The following is a 17408-nucleotide window of genomic DNA, read 5'->3' on the forward strand; positions in this document are numbered from 1 at the left end:
GGCTGTTTCTAAGCTTACATGGAATAGAATTCCCTGATTACCCTTCAATAAAATCTCCTCTCTCCTAAATGGAGATAATGGCTTTAGCAAATGAAATTCATATTGGGATAGCTCTGGTGAATCATATTTGTTACTGGAGGGAATTTTCATGATGATTGTGGTATTTGTTATGACCAAGGAGACTATAAGCTTATTGAAAGTGCTAATAAAATTGAGCAGCTTCGTTAGACTTCCCACCTCCCTCCATTCCTTCTATGCTTTTCCATATTTCAGCAACTATTTATTAAGCACCAGCTATGTAGCAGTCCCTGTTGTAGACATCAGGAGTATAAATATCATTTAGAACAAAGCAGAAAAAGTTAGTGCCCTCGAGGTACATCCAATTCAAATGAGACAAAAAAAGATGCTAGCAAAATAAATTCACATATTACGTTAAATGATAAGTGCTGTAAAGAAGGAAGCAGAGAAAGGCATAGAAAGTGGTGGAGAGGGTGGTATTGTATACCTGTGGGCAAGGAAGTTCCCACTGGTAAGGTGATATGAGAGCAGAGATCTGAATGAATTAAGGGACAAGCCACAAAGATATCCGGGAAATGAATGTTCCAAGAAGAGGGAACAGCAGTGCGAATGCTCTATGAGTTGCTTTGGGCACTTGTTTTTAAGTGTGATTGAGAATGAGGGGGAAATTGTAGGAAATGAGGTTTGGAAAGGCAGCTTGGGGACATGTAGGGTGTACAAAGACTTTGCAGGTTCCCCTGTTTCAGATGGGAAGGAATCAGAGTGTTTTGGAAAATAGGATCATGAGATGATCCGTTGAAAAGGATGACTCCGACTCTGTGTGGGGACTAGAATGCATAGATCCAAGGGACAAATCAAAGGGACTGGCTGATGGGTGAACTCATGCTTGCCAATACTTGGGAGGTATTTCTGAACTAAGAAGTGGGAGAGCAGATGTTCAGCCTCCAAGTTCCTGCTGCCACCTCTGAGAGAAGCAAGTTCCAAAATGCCATCTCCTTGACCTTCCTTTCTTGAAGATCTACTTTTAAGCGCAAGAGATCAGATACTAAGGTCCGAGCATATCGAACATCTCTGCATGTGCTTCGGCACAAGCACCCAACAACCTCTGCATCCTCAGCTCCACCTTTCTTCTTTACAGTTTTACATTTTGTGTGCTGGTACAGACTACTGCCCACAGAAGGTTACAGGGCAAAGCCAGAATGACACACGGAATCTTCTGTTTGTAAGTCCAGGTGGAAAAGCACTCTTTGGTAACCTGAAGCAACTATCTGCTTTTTCACCATGAATCTTTATGAATTCCTCAAAATCCCTCTAAATTATTCAACTTGGTGTGTCTTTGGACTACCAAAGTTGTGACAAGTAAAGTAAAGCCAAATTCACCCCATTGTCAATACAACATTCTCATTTATAGCAATTTTGAAAATGATTCCCTTTCTGGATGTAACCATAAAAAGATTTTTTTAAATAGAGCTATTTTGAAACTGGAAATTATACCATAATTTTAATTTCAAAAGTGTATTTATCAAGTGCCAATTTACAGAATTAAGAACTTTTTTATAGTGTTAGAAAAAAGTCCTACAGATTTTAAAAGGGATGATGTCGAACTTTAATTACTTCTGTATTTAATATTTTTTTCTGAAAGAGATATATGCCTTTGTTCTTGTGTATTAGCAGCAACAGTGAGGATTTAAGTGGCCTAAGAATATTCTACCGTAAAGGAGGTATTTGCGAGTAAGGACAAAATTTTTGCAGCCACTACTATAAATATAAATACATATACTCTTCAGCTTAAATATATTATCTTACTGATGAATAATTTTGATATTCATTTTCATTATGTTGGGATCTTTATTTTCAGAAAGCAGAATGTGTAATCACAGGTGGTCATTTTTGTAACCAAGGTAGTACTTTGATGCTTTTATGGTAATTTCATGTTTGACTTTGAATGTGGTAAGATACTTTACATTAGAGATTTTTGTAGCATAAAAAATACATTTAAAAACTATAGACAAGTATCCTGAGAGGTTTTCATCAGTAGACTTTGAAGGTGAAATTGATTAGATAACATTACAAAAATGTGAAAAAGATGATCATATTTTCTTTCATCTGAAATATATGCAATCAAAAAACAGGGGATACTTATACTTAAAAAGGTATTTCATGTCCAAATTGTGGAATCTGTAGTTTTCTATACATTAAAGAAGAGATATACCTTAAACCAATATAATAGTATACGTCAATTATACCTCAATTAAAAAAAAAAACAAAACCAAGATGTGCCAAGTGAATGTGATTCCACCAGAATTTTAGGGTGCACAAAAATAGATTAAAATGGGTATTTTGTCTATTTTAGAAGATACTTATGAGCAAAATTGTACATGACCTCAGAAGTTATTAATGTGGATGTAATGTGAACTGAACAGCCTTTTCCAACTCCCACAAGTCTAGAATAATCGCCCTTCCTAGGATCTCTTATAGCTTCTAGAACTGAACAATTATTGTAGTACTCATCCCACTGTATTGTAATTTCATTTTTACTTTTCTATCTTCTTCACGAGACTGTAAACCATTCAATGACAGAAATTGTATCTCGTTCACCTTTATATTCCAACACATATCACAATGTCTATTACATAATAGGTTAAATACATAGTTACTGAAGTGATTATGCTGTGTGTGAAAGAGAACAATGTGGAGAAGTCAGAGGAGTAATTCTACAAATGGAGTCATACGAGGAGCTACAGGCACATGTTCTTGGCCCACCTTTGATTCCAGCCATAAATGAAGCTGCCAGCGTTGTGCAAGTGTGTCTCTGGAGAGCCTTCTATCTCTGTCTTTCTTCCCCAGTGCTTCTCAGATACTGCAGTGGGGACTTCTAAGGGACCAAACCCTTAGCACTCAGTCATATGCAGCTTGGAAGTGAAAGATGTTAATTCCCCAGAGGGTAATCATTGATGGATGGGGTAGTAGAGTTGGTGGATAAATATTCCTTTCCTCAGGTGAACAAGTCTGAAGTGCATTTTACACCATTCCTTGAAGGGTCCTGCTAGCGGGATGGTGCCTGAGTTGCTCCCAGTGGGGACCAACCAAAGAATGTATCCGTACATTGGTTTCCACTTCTCTGTTTCACTTTATTATCCCTCTCCTGCTACTGTTGCCTGAAATCACTCCCCCGAAAAACTGTCTTCACAGACATTTAGTTTCAGGTTCTTTACAGAGGAGATCTGATGCTACAAAACAAGCTAACAGAACTAGTAAAAGTTATAAAAGTCATTTGTATACCAGTTTTATTGTTGTGCGAAATAATACATGAAGAAAATAAACCCAACAACAACAACAAAATGGCATCTATCATTTACCTGGCTAGGGACAATGTCCTTAGCTGACTAGGATAGAGTTTGGTGTCTCATCACAAGTCTTATCTCAAAATCAATTCAGTACCTTTCTCTTTCTATCTGTCTATTCAGAGCCAGCTCCTAGAGTAAACATGGTAGGGAGGAGAGGAGGACAAAAGGAGATATTTTGATTCTCTTCCCCTAAGGAAAGGGTTGTAAACAGAAGTGTAGATCAGACAAACCTGGATGTAGTATACGCCATGGGAGGATTATCTCGCACGTGTTACCCTGTCCAAACAAATTACACAGTCTGCGTGTGACCCTTCAGTTTATTTTAAGAGCAACCTAAATCATCCTTGTAAATTGGCGGATAAACCTTTCAATAAAGATGGGATGATAGTGGATGTGACAGAGGAGACTTTGCAACACCTGCGCAGTAGTCCTGTGATTAGAAGTTTTCCTTGCTTACTCTTTCATTCGTATGTCTTTATAAGTAAATTAGGTTAAAACTGGGTTAACTTAAAGGAAACTTATGAATGGATGTCGCATGGTGTACAATTTATTTTTTGTGGACGGTAACAAAGCTTGACCCATGGCCTGGTTGTCCTTGAAAGATCTTGTCTGTGGGCTAGAGACCATTCCTACAGTTCCAGTGTTGAAGAGAGTGTGGGTTAGCCAAGTAACCCATCTCTGGCAGGGTATTTCATATGTATTCAAGAGAAGAGTGAAACTTTTGACAAGTATCTGACTTTTGGTCCCCTGCAATTTCTCTTTTAGTCTTTGTTTTAAAAAGAAAAGAAAAATTAAACCAAGATCCACCCCAGAAAGAGAGTAATAGCTCAATTTGGCAGGATCTAAATCTTGATACCGACCCTGGTATCAGTTTCCCCACATTAAACCCAGCATATATGGGGTTAAAACTAAAACACTCATTCCCTGCTTACTCTCTGGCTTCCTGGCTCCAGAATCCACTACCCTCCATGGAGACAGACACTGTCAAGCACAAGCACCTGGATCATCTCCTCCCCACAAAGAGATACGAGCTGGTGGGAAAGTTGCTGACCAGCAAGGTCATGAGCTCCCTCCTCTCTGCAAGTGTCTCAAGGCCAAAGACAGGCTGGTGGGAAAGCTCCGACTTTCCCATAGCCATATGCTCCCCCTCACCTACCTAAAACCCCAAATAAAAACCCTTTCTTTCAGCTTTTCGGGGAGTTTGGGATTTGAGCGTTAGCTGCCCTCTCTCCTTGCTCAGCGCTGTGCAAAAAAATAAAAGTCCTACTTTCTTCCACCACACCCGGTGTCAGAGATTGGCTTGCTGCGCAACGGGTGAGCGAACTCACTTCAGGTTCGGTAACAATCAGACATTTGATCAAAATGTTAATATAAAAGTACTAAGTGGAAAATGTTAGATAACACTATCATGATCATATCTGAATTGTATAATATGTCTCTGTGCTTATAGAAGAAAACAGAAATGGTACTAAAATGTTAACAGTGATTTTCTGTGGATTTTGAGATTGCAAGTCTATTTCTTTTCTTCATTATATATTCCTTAATGTTGCACTATGAACATGTGCTACTTCTGTGATGAGAAAACCATACTATTACTCAGAACTCCATTTAGAACTCCTCCTTGACTTGCTATACTCCTGTCTCTTTCTCTGCTAGCCTTAAAAACATGCTCTGCTATTTTGGTGGTCGAGGAGGAGGAGGTTCCACAAAGCAGAGACTGCTCTTGTAAGGCAGGAAACTCCAGAGAGAATAACTCAGTCTCGTAGTTAAAAAGCACATGCCCGACAGGTCCTCTGTCTTCTGTTTCCTGCCGCAAGCACACACTTCCCATGACATTTTCTAATGGTATTTCTTTAATGCTGACCATAGAAGGGAAAATAAAAAAATGTAAAGACGACAACAGCAACAAAAAGTGTCATTCAAAGTTTCTAAAACAAACTGAAAATTAACCAGATTAAAATATATTTTTTTGGTATTCATAGGCATAGAGATTGAACTATTCACTGGTTTCTCACTATTTTCTTCTCATCTTGGGATTACATCTTTTAAGTGTGATCTGGACCAATCTTTCTAAATGTGAGGTTTCCACTGTCAGTCTTTTTCATTGTTGGTCTGGTGTTTCTGGTTCTTTTTTCTTGGTAGGAAATTTCCTTTATACTCCTCCTCAGTCTCTGTTTTCCACTGTAAAAATAAGGGGCTTGGGAGGAGACACATAATGTTGATATTGTTGAATCTTCTGTTACAAAAACTAATGGTTGCACAATGAGTCGTTCTAGCAGAAGACAAGATGAAAAAATGAGAAGCAGATATCCAAAATAATAACATCAAGGAAGAATGGGCCACTTGTCAGAAGCAATCAAGGATATATGCAAACAATGGATGAAATGATTTTATATATTTCTAAAGGAACACCTTATCATCTTTTCAGGACCCCACTGCTCCAGTAACCAGCCCTACTGGTATCATCTCTAAGATCATTCCAAGTATTGTATCCTTGCATTATTTCTGAATTGGCTTTATAACTTCCAATTTTATTCTTATTACAAGTCAAATACATGTTTGATGTAGAAAATAGAAATAAAAGGAAAACAAAAATCACCCTTAATTCCATTGCCCAAGATGATCACTTTTAAAATTTAGAGATATATATAATGGAGGCATGCAGGCATGAATCACAGTTGAAATAAAACCAAGGTTAATTCTTAACTGGAGTGTGTGCTGTTTAACAGTTCCGTGGGGTTCCTTTTGCTAAAGTTCAGTGGGGCACAATACCCTACCACAGCAAACCTCTGTATTTACGGAACAGCGGAATTCTTCCCGCAGTCAGCACTGGGCCAGCCCGGAGCCCCTTCGGGCCACTAGGAGAGCGGCTGGCGGCTGGGCCCACATCCAACACTTGCCGGAGGTGTTGCTGCTGGACTAAAAGCATGGAGATATTTTAATCCTTTTTGAGAAATTGACATCTAGGAATGTTGGATCACTTTATACTCCCACTAGGTATTTGTTTATTGGCTTCTCACTAATTCTGTGTTTTCTGATTTTTTGAAATGTCCAGTAGTTGGAAATGGCATCCTTCTGTTTTAATTAACATTTTTTTGTTACCCCTGAGGATAAACTTAAGTAATATATTTATTGCCATTTTTTTCTTCTCTTGTGAATTGTCTGTTAATGTCCTTTATACAGGATTTTGATTTTAGTATTCACTTATTTCTTATAAATTTTAAGAGTTTTCTAAATAATTGAAATATTAATCCAACAGTTAACTCCTAATTATTTATAGGTTTATCATTTGATTTGTCTTTATGTTTTGCTTATGCTTTGAAAATTGTCTTAAAATTCTAAATGACCAATGTTATGAGTTTTTTCCTTTATTGTTCTTACTTTTGACCTCTTCTTTAAAAGACTATATCACATCCAATATTGTGTGCATGTTAATTACTTTCTTCTAATGTCTTTCTTTTTTACTTAAAATTCTCATTCATCTGGAATTTAGTTTGGATTAGGTATTAAAGCAGGGAGCTGTTTTTTGCTGTGGGTCAGCTGTTGCAGTTCATTCACTTATTCATTCATTCACTTATTCCACAAGTAAGGATTAAGCGTCTAGCAGGTGCCAGGTACTATTGTATGTGCTGGCATAGAGCAGTGAGAAAAGAAGACAAAATTCCTGCCTCATGGAGTTTACATTCTAGTGAGCAGAGACAAACAATTTACAAATAAATCGATATTTCATACAATAATAAGTGCCAATGAAAAATAAAGCAGAGAAAGGAAAATGGATATAGGGTGCTATCTTATACGGGATGGTTAGAGAAATCCATGCTGTTGCAGTGACTCTTGAGCAAAGAATAAAGCAAGGAAGCTAGCCAGGAGATTCTGTGGGGGAAGAGCTTCCTTGGTCGGGCAACAGTAGTTGCGAAGGCCTGAAGCAGAAGCCTGATTAGCTGGAACAGGGAGTGGAGGGCAGAGTGGTGGGAACGGGCCGGGTGGTGTAGGATGCTGAGGACATCATGAAGAGTTTGGCATTTACTCAGAGCCATTGAGGAAGGCATTAAAATGTTCTGAGCACAGCAGTGACATGGTCTGGTTAGGTTTTAAAAGGATTGCTTTGACTATTACAAATATATATCCTTGGCTCTCTCTTTCATGCTATATTCTATTGCACTGCTCTGACGTCTATCCCTCTACCTCACAGTTCAATTGTCAATGATTTATGACACTTTATATTATTTAGTAGGACAAGTGTCTCGTTTCATTAGTCTTTGAAAAAAGTGTTTTACCTGGTTTTGTGCATTTTCCCTAGATAATATTTGGAAATACTTTTATATTATTTCAATAATAGTAGGATTTTGTTTGGAATTGAATTAGATCAATAGATAGGTTTTAGGGGTCTATTTATAATACTATGTATTCCCGTGCAGACTGTGCTAGCTCTCTGTCCTTGCTCAAGTGTTATTTTATCTTTCTCGAAAGAACTGTACTGCTTATGAATTTCTCCACAGTTATTATTAAATTTAATTCTAGAACATTTATGTTTGGAATGCAATGGTATCTTTTTTGGTTACATTTTCTTACTAGTTCTCTGTGGTTTTAGGAAAACTAATATATATATATAATATATATATATGCACATAACTGCTGGACTACGTATATAAAATCATATCTGACCATTTTAAAAACTTGCTTATATATTCTAAAGTTTTTAATTTGGTTCACAACTCTATCTTATTAAAGAAACAGTTTAATTTTTTTCTTTCCAATATTTATAACACTTTTTCTTATTCTGGCATCAAGCTAACTAGAATGTCAGGAGAATATAAATTACTTGTGACAGTGGTGGACATCTTTTTCTTGTATCTGGTTATTTATGTAAATCCCCCTGATACCGAGGTAGCAAGTAGGTTTTATCTCATGTGCTAATTTCAATCCAATAGTAGTGACTGGTTTTCTGAAGTTCTGCACTGAGAAAATCAGGGTTCAGTACAAACAGTAGCATGTTCAATTAACATATTGAGCCTTGGACTTACAAGCCAGCGGGTCGGTACTGGTCTATAATTTAGTATCATGCTGGCTGTTAATTTGAGATGACTTTCATCATGGGTGCCCACATATACAGAAGTTGTTAACAAAATAAAGTCTATCAGATTGTCCTACACCCACACTTCCACTCATGATCAAATTTTCATTTGTTTGTTCATTTGTTCTAGGAGGTGGGTAAGCATATGATACTAAAGAACAAGAAGACTTCTGTGAAGATATTCCAATTTTACCAGGGATTATTGATCCTTCAAAAAACTAGTAAACAAAAGCAAATTGTTTTAAAGTTTTGCTAAAGGAAATGAGGATGAAGGTTTAATTCTCCATTTATATCAACTTTGTCTCACAGATTATGGCATTGCAAGGCAATAATTCACACCAAATAGACAGAACTTTAACCATGTGTGTTTTGATTGTCAGCACCAGCCGGATCTGAGGCTTGGACCAGCAAAGACAGGATGGAGGATTTTAACACAACACATAACATCATACAGTCTTATAGTTAGAACGCCCGTACAAAGAGGTAAAGAAATTTGAGACGCCTGTGTCCTGGCAGTGTGGGCTCCAAAATGCCAGTAGGCTCTTTCAGACTAGGGAAATGGTGAACTTCACCTGTGGTAGCTCTTTAGGCAAAATAACAGTTACCAGACGTCCACTTGATCACAGTTCCTGTTCTACATTTACCAGAGTGAAGGGGCAAATTTTAAGGAATTTGTGCATTAAAAGTTGACCTATCTCTTAGGGCATATGATTCATTCACCTGGGGTTGGTACAGGGAGTAAATTAATTTCATATTTTAAATTTTATCTCCTACAACCAGTTGCATACATAAAGTATATCATTTCTATTTGAATCAGGGTACGTAACAACAGCAATTATGAAAATTTTAGCTCTAGCTGCACGTTCGAATGTTTTAAAAATACTGATATCTGGACCCCAGCCCCAGAAAGCCTGATTTAATTGGTATGGGGCAAGGCCTTAGAGTTTTATCTCCTTAAAGAATCCTACATGATTCTAACTCTAGTAAAAGTTGAGAACTACTACATTATTGGTCCATCTCAAAAGATGGCCCTCTTTCAGTAAAACTCACTGTATGTGCCAGTATGTCAACTAAATAATGATTTAGGAGTTAATAAATGTACTAAAATGACCCCCCATGAAATTAATCACTTGAATATGATAAAATTTCTTTCCAGGATAATTGGACTTAATAAAAACAAAGGTTCCCCAGTATCAACCCAAGACTCATATGTGAGATACATATGTGAAACACACGTGAGATAACGTAAGTGGTAAGTAAGGATTTTAACATATCAGATTCTTAATTCTTAAATTTCATACATTTTAATGAATGCATCTGTGAGAACATTACACATGAGGGTGGATTGCTTTTAATTTAAAATTGTAAAATGAAAAATTACTTACATTAGTTGTAAAGCATATTGCAAATATTTATTGAGCTCCTACTTTGCCACATGCTCTTTTAGTCAACAAGGTTGACTAAATAGCAGGAAAAAACACACTCATAAAAATGTCGTCTCTAATTGTATCTACATTTGAGTGAAGGAGATGGATGATAAATAAATGAACAAAATGAAGTGGTCTCTCTTTAAACTCATGATCCCTATCAAGAGGCTCTTAATGCCGAGCCACAGTCACACTACATTTGCCTATTCCATTTACTGTCCCATTCTCCTGTACTATTTTATTTTTTCTCCTCTCTCCTCAACCTTCAACAGATTTCCTTACGCTTTCCTTACTCTCTTTTGATGCCCCTGTTTTCCATGCCATTGTGAATATAAAAGCCCTCAGAAGCGAGTTTTCATATTTGCACCAACATGTCTGCATCTGCAGCCATAATTATATTGCCTTCCTTCCTGGTTTAACTGTCCCTGATGTTCATTGTGAACCAAATTTCATCTCCTTTCCCTCAGGGTTCCCCTCCTGCGACAACTGTTTCCTCCCTCTATTGCCTCTTGCCCGTCAAAGAGCAGTCATTGTGTGATATGCCCAATCTCACAAAACAAATAGGAAACAATCCCTCTCTTAGTGTGACCAACTATCAACTGCATTAAAACTCCCGAGTCCCAGGAAACTCTTCTGTCCTGGGTAAACAGGGTGGTTGGTCACTCTACTGGAGGCCACGCTTCTCTCCAGACACCATTCCAGTTTTATGCTCCTTGTTACAGCAAAATTCACTGAGGTTTTAATATCCACACACTCTAACTCTCTTTCTTTCATTTGCTGCAGCACACAGGGTTTCATCCCCACTACTTTACTGGAAATATTCTTATCAGAGTCTTAACAAGGTCTATGATCCTAAATCCAGTGGTCAATCTTCAGTCCTCACCTTCTTTGATTGTCAGTTGCATTTGATGTAGTTTGATCACTCTTCCTTTTGAAACACTTTCTTCACTTGGCTTCCAGAAGACTAATTTCTGTGGTCTTCTGGTCATTTCTTCACATTCTGCTTTTATTTCTCCTTATTTTCTAGCCTTCTAAAATTGGAGTGCCCCAAGACTCAGTCCCCAGGCCTCTTCTTTTGTTAGTGACCTGTAATCAAAACCAGCATGAACATTTGAGGGAAATAATGAGATAAAGAAGAGCTCATAGAAGACGTTGAATACTGTGCTTCAATTGTTAAATTAAGATATGTTTATAACTGATTATATTCCAGTTACTGTGTAAGGTTTTAGGGATATGTTGTATAAAAAATAAACAGGGACAGAATTTTAGTTCTGGTAAAAGGATCACACATGTGTAATGACTCTTTAGATATTTCAAAAAAATATTCCCTTGGAAAATATGTGCAATCTAGACTGAACATTTGCAAGGCCTGAGGATGATTTTAAAATATATCAAAAAAGCAAATAATATAAATAATATATAGATACACACATGCATATAGTTAAGGTGTGAAATCAGATGCGGATGAAATAAATGACATTTATTTATTTTTTTGCCTTCAGCTAACTAATCAGAGTACAGAATAGAACCAAAAATAACTTATTTGTCATTAAGGTTTACATTTCAAATCCTTTTATGAAGATGGTTGAACAGAAACCAGCATTCCAAGCATAGCAGCTACTCTCAGAAAACTTGAACAGGCTAGACTTCTTATCTAGCTGAGACATCTGCAACTACAGCGTTATTAAAAACAAGCAAATGATGTAGATTTGTTCCTTCAACATCCATTTCTTCTTCTTTCTTGCTTGGTTTCCTCTTCTTGAATGTTGGCAAGCTAAGTAGAACACAATCTAAACTATATATTTCAGCTCCATTTCAGCTGGGTGTGGCTATGGTACATTACTTAATTTTGACCAATTAGATGGAAGCACTTGGTGCTGTTTCTTCAGCTTACATCTTCCTGCCTAGTACAAAAGCAATACTTTGACATGCAGAATCCACTGTGAGGGATGCCAGAGCAGGAAGCTAAAAGGAGCCTGTTTTCTCAACGGCACTGTTGAGCATCATTGCCTGCCAACCCACAGACTTCTTGCTCCTTGAGAGAAATAAATACCTACTTGCTTACATCCTTTAGTCAGAGCTTTGTTAAGTGCAGGCAAACAGAAATCCTTTCAGATACAGTAATAATATTCCCTTCGTGTTCAATAAGATTGTAATAAAATAAATAATTTGTACATATATTTAGAGTGAAACAGAGTTTACAAAGAAGCTCATTGCTGAGTTGTTTGATTTAAAAATACAATCTTTACACACACACACACAAAAGACACACAGAAGTACTCAGAAAATAAATCAATACAACAAAAAAAATCTGGGAAATAGAACAGTTAAACTTTGGTGCAGAATAGTGTGAGGTGAATGCCCAAAGAAAATTTCTATTTAAATTATGAGCAAACTTTGATAGAATCTGAAGTGATGTGAAATTTTTAGGTGAATAAATTAAATAGTATTTTAGAAAATTTAATAGAAATGTCTATAGAGAAGAAATCAGATAGTGGATAATGAATAATGATAAGTAATAAAAAATAGAACACCTATATTCTTATAATACTCATGTCATTTTTATAATTCAATTATATATAATTTACTTTGAATGCTTATTATTCTGCATTATTATTATATAATAATTATATACATAATATGTTATGTATATAATTATTATATAATATATAGTATAATATAAAATATAATAATAATACAATTATTATTCTGCAAATGAATGGAAAAAATGTAAGTTGCTCATTGGTGGCGATCTTTTTAACTGCAATCATTGATAGCCTTGTGTGTCCTAGGGAGGCCCACTGGTTTTTGCATTTTTAGTTGTACTTGTAAAGCTTAATGTACTTGGGTTACATGTCTTCTTAAGAGGCAGTATCTCCAGTGGTTAAGAGTCATGCCTTTGGAGCCAGAAAGGCTAGATTTGTATCCCAGCTCCATCACTTATTTGCTCTGCAGCCATGGGCAAGTAACTTAGCCTCACTAAACAGATTTCTTATAAGCAAAATGAGAATAATAGATTCCTCTATGGGTTATTGTCTGAGGATTAAGTAAAACATTACAAGTAAAGTGTTTAGCACAGTGCCTGAAATGTAGTAAGGACTTAGTAAACATGCACTGTTATTATATTAGCAATCCAAAGAGAAAATTGAGAAATTACTTAAGCTTTTTCCATGCTTCTTTACATTCAATTACTTTTTTCTCTCACCTACAAAATTCACTTTGATTTATCTAAAATTTAACTTTAGAGAAATACGCTTTCAAAAGTCACAAAATTATTTGAGTTTGACATTTATTAAGAACAGAAAATATTTTTTCGCTGCATCTGAGATTTTTAAAAAATCCTGTAATGCCAAAATATTAATCAACTTGGGCACTGAGCCTTATATACATTTGTCACTACATGGAAACAGCAATCCTGCCTGGAGTGTCACACTGTGGGACAGTTTGGTCCAGAACAGGCGAGGGTAGTATCTTTCTGAAGTCGTTGGCAGTGGCTACTGGCTAAAACAAGCCAGCGGCAGGAATTTGTCGAGTCTGGCATTGGAGTCCTTGCAGGACTGGATCCATGAGAGTGTTAGCTGATGTACAATGTTCTGGTTCACGCCATTCAGCTATTTATCAGGGAGTAGGATTACAGAAAAGGCAGTGAGTCAGGAGAACTAATTTTGCTCTCAGCAATTCCTGTCACAATTCATTGCTGTTATTTAAAAATGGAAGAGAAGTAACCTGATTGCAGTGCTCATTTCACAGTATATACATGTATCAAATCATGATATTGTACTCCTTAAACTTACATATGTTGTATGTCAATAAAATCTCAATAACGCTGAAAAAATAAAAAAGAAGAAGAAAGAAAAAATAATCTGGCTGCCTTTTTTTGTTATCGTTTCACAAACACAAGATTCACTGAGTTTCTTGCCACCTTTTTCTCTCCGAAATCTCCCTTTCTGGCTAGAAGTTGACCCTGAATCACAAAGGCAGATTTATATGATGTGCATACTCGATAGAATAACCTTGTATACTTGGGAAAAATAACATGGACAGTTCCAACAACTTAAACGTATTCAGCTTATGTCAATGCTCCCCCTTACATATGCAAAACAATAAAGAAGGTTTCTGATGTACTTTTAAATACTTATTTTCCTAATTGAAAAATGGAAAAAATTGAACCATAGTTCACAAATTAAAGTCTTAAGGATATAGAAAAAACATTAAATATTTTGATGGAAAAATTTCTCAGCAACCACATTCAAGTAGACAGCATGTTCCTTTTTTTCAAGGTCAGTTTTGTAGGTTAAGAGACTATGGACCCAGAAATTCATGATTTATTGTCCTTTTTTATATCATGTTAAAACCCATTCACTAAAATTCTGTTAAGAATGTAATTTAAGAATTAGATCTTTAAGAATCCATGAATTATATTGGTCTTTAGTTCTCTTTGCTTATAATTTCTTTGTCTGATTTTGGCATCAGAGTAATTATAGCTTCCAGAATGAGTTGGGAAGTTTACATTCTTCTTCTATTTACTGGAAGAGTTTGTATTAAACTGTTATTTACTCTTTAAATGTTCTGTAGAAATCATTAATGAAGCCATTTGCTCATGGCATTTATCTTCTGGGAAGGTTTTGAACAAATTCAGTTTTTAAAAAAAATAAAGGGTCATTCTAGTTATTCTTTTTTGGGTGAACTTTAAGGAATTTGTAAATTCCGTCTGTTTTCAAGTATATTGTAATAAAACTGGTTCATAACATACTCTTTTTATCTTTCTAAAGTCTGTAGAACCTGTGTAATATCCTCTTTCATTCATGATATTGGCAACTTTCCTTTTCTTTCTTTTACTCCTGATTAGCCTCGCTAGAGGTTTATCAATATATTTTACCTTTTCAAAAAGCCAGTTTTTGGTTTCATTGATTTTCCCAATTGTATTTATTTCTCTGATTGGATCCTGATTTCTCCTTATATCCTTTTTCTTCTACCTGAAGAATTTCCTTTGACATTTGGTAGTTCTGATCTGCTGGTACTGAAAACTTCTGGTACTTTTAAATGTCTGGGAAAATCTTTATTTAATTTTTTTGAAAAGTATTTTCAATAGGCACAGAATTCCTTTTTTGTTGTTGAAGTATAATTGACATACAATATCCTATTAGTTTCAGGTATACATCATAGTTTTTTGATATTTATGTACAATTCATCAAATTCGAAAACATTTTGTGATTATTTCTTCATATCTTTGTTTTTCCCCATGTTCCATTCTTTCTGTGACTCCAGAAATATTTATGAGGCCACAAGAAGTTTCCTTACAATCCACTGATTGCAGTTCATGTATCGCAATGTTTCTCTGTGTTTCCTTTCAGATAGTGCATATTGTTAAGTCTTTAAATTTAATAATCTTTTCTTCTACAGTATCTAATCTCCTGATACTTCCATCACATATATTTTTTACGTCAGACGTTTGTGTTTTCTTTTCTAGAAGTTCAATTTTTTTACTGAGGACACACTGATTTATAACATTGTGTAATTTCAGGTCTACATTATTATATATCAATTTCTGTATTGACTACATTGTGTTCAACACCAATAGTTTAGGATTTATCCTTCACCATAGATATATGCCCCTTTACCACTTTGACCCATCTCCCACCCACCTCTTCCCCCTCTGGTAACCACTAATCCATTTTCTTTACCAACGAGTTTGTTTATCTTCCACACATTACTGAAATCATATGGCGTTTATCTTTCTCTGTCTGGCTTATTTTGTTTAGCATGATACCCTCAAGGTCTATCCACGTTGTTGCAAATAGGACGACATTGTATTTTTTAAGACTGAGTAGTATTCCATTGTATATATACGCCACATCTTCTTTATTCATTCATTCCTTGATGGGCACTTGGGCTGCTTCCACGTCTTGGCTATTGTGAATAATCCTGCAATGAACATAGAGATGCACAAATCTCTTTGAATTGTTGATTTCATGTTCTTTGGATAAATACCCAGTAGTGAGATAGTGGGGTCATATGGCATTTTGATTCTTAAATTTTGAGAAATCTCCATACTGTTTTCCATAGTGGCTGCACCAGTTTGCATTCCCACCAGCAATGTATGAGGTTTCTGTTTCCTCTACATCCTCTCCAATATTTGCTACTTTTTGTCTTGGTGATTATAGCCATTCTAACGGGTGTGATCTCTCATTGTAGTTTTCATTTGCATTTCGCTAATAATTAGTGATGTTGAACATCTTTTCATGTGCCTGCCGGTCGTCATATATCTTATTTGGAAAAATGTCTGTTCGTATCCTCTGCCCATTTTCTGGTTGAGTTGTTTTTTTTCTTGTTGAGTTGTATGAGTTCTTTATATATTTTGGAGATTAACCCCTTGTCAGATAAATGATTTGAAAATTTTTTCTCCCAGTTGATGGGCTGTCTTTTGATTTTTTCATAGTTTTCTTGCCTTGAAGAAGCTTTTTAGTCTGATGTAGTCCCATTTGTTTATTTTTTTCTTTTGTTTTGCTTGCCTGAGTAGACATGTTATTCGAAAAGATGCTGCTAAGACTGATATCAAAGAGTTGACTGCTTTTATGTTCTTCTAGGAGTTTTGTGGTTTCATGTTTTACATTCAAGTCTTTAATCCATGTTGAGTTAATTTTTGTATGTAGTGTAAGATAATGGTCTACTTTCATTCTTTTGCATATGGCTTTTCAGTTTTCCCAGCACCATTTATTGAAGAAATTTTCCTCTCTACGTTGTATGTTCTTGGCACTTTTGTAGCAGATTAGCTGTCTGTAGACATATAGTGTTATTTCTAGGCTTCTAATTCTGTTCCATTGATCTGTGTGTCTATTTTTGTGCCAGTACCATGCTGTTTTGATTACTACAGCTTTGTAGTATGTTTTGAAGTCAGAGATTATGATGCCTCCAGCTTTGTTCTTTTTTCTCAGCATTGTTTTGGCTGTTCGGGGTCATTTGTTGTTCCATGTAAATTTTGGGATTCTTTGTTCTATTTCTGTGAAGAACGTCATTGTGATTCTGATGGGGACTGCATTAAATCTGCAGATTGCCTTAGGTAATAAGGACATTTTAACTATGTTTATTCTTCCAATCCATGAGCATAGAATACCTTTCCATTTCTTTATATCTTCCTCAATTTCTTTCAATAATGACATAGTTTTCAGTGTATTGGTCTTTCACCTCCTTCGTTAAAGTTATTGCTAGATATTTCAATCTTTATGTTGTGATTGTAGAAGATATTGCATTCTTGACTTCTCCTTCTGCTAGCTCGTTATTAGTGTATAGAAAAGCAACAGATTTTTATAAGTTGATTTTTACTCTGCAACTTTGCTGTAGTTGTTGATTATTTCTAATAGTTTTCTGGTAGATTCTTTAGCATTTTCTCTATATAGGATCATGTTATCTATAAACAGTGAAGGTTTTACTTCTTCCAATTTGTATGGCTTTTATTTCTTTTCTTGTGTAATTACTCTGGCCAAAACCTATAGTGCTATTTTGAATAAGAGTGGTGATGGTGGGCACCCTTGTCTTGTTCTT

The sequence above is a fragment of the Equus caballus genome, chromosome 6 (assembly GCF_041296265.1).
Source record: "Equus caballus isolate H_3958 breed thoroughbred chromosome 6, TB-T2T, whole genome shotgun sequence".
Classification (NCBI taxonomy): Eukaryota; Metazoa; Chordata; class Mammalia; order Perissodactyla; family Equidae; genus Equus; species Equus caballus.